This window comes from Cebus imitator, unplaced genomic scaffold, assembly GCF_001604975.1.
Source record: "Cebus imitator isolate Cc_AM_T3 unplaced genomic scaffold, Cebus_imitator-1.0 Scaffold222, whole genome shotgun sequence".
Classification (NCBI taxonomy): domain Eukaryota; kingdom Metazoa; phylum Chordata; class Mammalia; order Primates; family Cebidae; genus Cebus; species Cebus imitator.
Genome location: NW_016107537.1, coordinates 1,434,203 through 1,436,655, shown reverse-complemented (window position 1 = coordinate 1,436,655; position 2,453 = coordinate 1,434,203). Strand labels below are relative to the sequence as shown.

Sequence of the window (2,453 nt, the reverse complement as noted above, 5' to 3'; positions counted from 1 at the left end):
AACAAGAGCGAAACTCCGTCTCAAAAAAAAAAAAAAAAGAATACTGTCATAAATAGTGCTGCAATAAACATATATGTGCATGTGTCTTTATAGTAGAATGATTTATATTCCTTTGGGTATATACTCAGTAATAGGATTGCTGGGTGAAATGGTATTTCTGGTTCTCTATCTTTGAGGAATCACCACACTATCTTCTACAATGGTTGAACTAATTTACACTCCCACTAACAGTGTAAACGCGTTCCTATTTCTCCACATCCTCTCCAGCATCTGTTTCCTAACTTTTTAATGATCACCATTATAACTGGTGTGAGATGGTGTCTCATTGTGGTTTTGATTTGTATTTCTCTAATGACCAGTGATGATGAGCTTTTTTTCACTTGTTTGTTGGCCGCATAAATATCTTCTTTTGCAGCACTATTTACAATAGCAAAGACTTGGAACAAATCCAAATGCCCATCAATGATAGACTGGATAAAGAAAATGTGGCACATATACACCATGGAATACTATGCAGCCATAAAAAAGAATGAATTCATGTTCTTCTTCTTTTTTTTTTAAATTGTCTCCATAGAGACTGTCAAAAATTGCCAATGTCGACTATAGTTCAAGTCGTCATGGCGGAGTATTGGGAAAAGTTTTCAATTAGCAATAATCGTGCCTCAGATAAACCTCATTGGCTATAATACTGCCACTGCACAAAGCTGAGTTCATGTTCTTTTTGGGGACATGGATGAAGATGGAAACCATCATTCTCAGCAAACTAACATAGGAACAGAAAAGCAAACACTGCATGTTCTCACTCATAAGTGGGAGCTGAACAATGAGAACACACGGACACAGGGAGAGGAACATCACATACCAGGGGTGGGGGGAGAAGGGCAAGGAGAGGACAAATACCTAATGCATGCAGGGCTTAAAACCTAGATGATGGGTTGACGAGGGCAGCAAACCACGATGGCACATGTATACCTACATAACAAACCTACATGTTCTACACATATATCCCAGAACTTAAAGTATAATTAAAAAAAAAAAAAGAATACTACATATTTTTTTTTCTGAGATGAAGTCTCACTCTGTCACCCAGGCTAGAGTGCAGTAGCATGATCTTAGCTCCTGCAACCTCTGTCTCCCAGGTTCAAGCGATTCTCATGCCTCAGCCTCCCGAGCAGCTGGGACCACAGACGTATGCTGCCATACCAGGCTAATTTTTTTGTATTTTCAATAGAGATAGGGTTTCACCATGTTGGCCAGGCTGGTCTCAAACTTGTGACTTCAGGTGATCCACCCACCTTGGCCTCCCAAAATGTTGGGATTAAAGGCGTGAGCCACCACGCCCTATTATGTAAATAAATCTGACAACTTAAATGAATGCTTATTCAGAACAGCCAAAGAGTAGAAAGAATCCAAATGTCCATCAACTGATGAATGGATAAATACAATGTGGTATATCCAAACAATGGCAATATTTGGCAATAGAAAGGAATGAAGTATTAATATATGCTACAATATGGATGAACTTTGAAAAAAATTATGCTAAGACAGGCGTGTGAAGAACCAGGAGATCAGTCGTAATAGGGACTGGGAAGGAGGTGGGAAGGAGGTGTGTGATTACAAAGGGGCTTCAGGATACTGTGGCAGACAATGTATATGTTCATTATCTCGAGTGTGATGACAGTTTCACGGGGAATGTGTGTCAAATCTCATCTAAGTGTGCCCTGTTTTTAAAAAAATGGAAAAATATTTCTCTTTATCTACTATAAATCCAAGCCACCATCCCACCGGATTGAGGGCAATTCAGCCTCAGGCAGCATCCAGTTGGCCCCTCCTCCCAAAGGACTAAGGTAGACTCTAGGAGGCTTACAGCATCCCCCAGACAAGCAAGACCCTGACCCATGCCTCCAGGGCATCCCCACTCCCAGTCTGCACCCCCAGCCTCCTTCCCTGACCCTTGGCTGGGACTCAGTCCTCTGCTCCTGGCCGTGAGCTTTAGCCTCTGAGGTGAAGGTCACCAGTCTCTTTGCCCTCCTTCATCAATCAGGTTTTGTAAAAGGCACTGAAGAACTGCAAAACTCCTGCTGCCTCAGCTAAGGCCTTAGCTCCCAACTGTTCCTCTCCATCCCAAATGCTAAACCCAGATTTACCAAACAGCGCTGGAGCTCAGCGGCCCCGAGGCACAGTCCTTGCAGCCTGTCCCCTGACTAGCACACCTGTTTCCCATCAGTTCGGAATTTGAACAGTGTCAAATTCCAAACTGATGGGAAACAGGTGTGCTAGTCAGGGGACAGGGGACCTGAGCAAGGGGAACTCTGACTCACCACCTCTATCTAACTCCATCGTTCAGCTCCTGGTTCCCTGCAGAACGTTCTGGGAATTGTCTCCCATCATAACACCTTAATAAAGGCTTAAGCTAACGGTACTTGGATGTTTTCCCTCTCCTTCCACAGCTT

The 2,453-nt window shown here is 43.2% G+C and overlaps 1 non-coding gene across 1 annotated transcript; it reads right to left on the bottom strand.

The window, feature by feature from the left end:
* Positions 1 to 565: 565 nt before the first annotated feature.
* Positions 566 to 706, bottom strand: LOC119466724. Its single transcript, XR_005195185.1, has one exon. It is a non-coding gene; the product is annotated as a U4 spliceosomal RNA (small nuclear RNA).
* Positions 707 to 2,453: the final 1,747 nt, after the last annotated feature.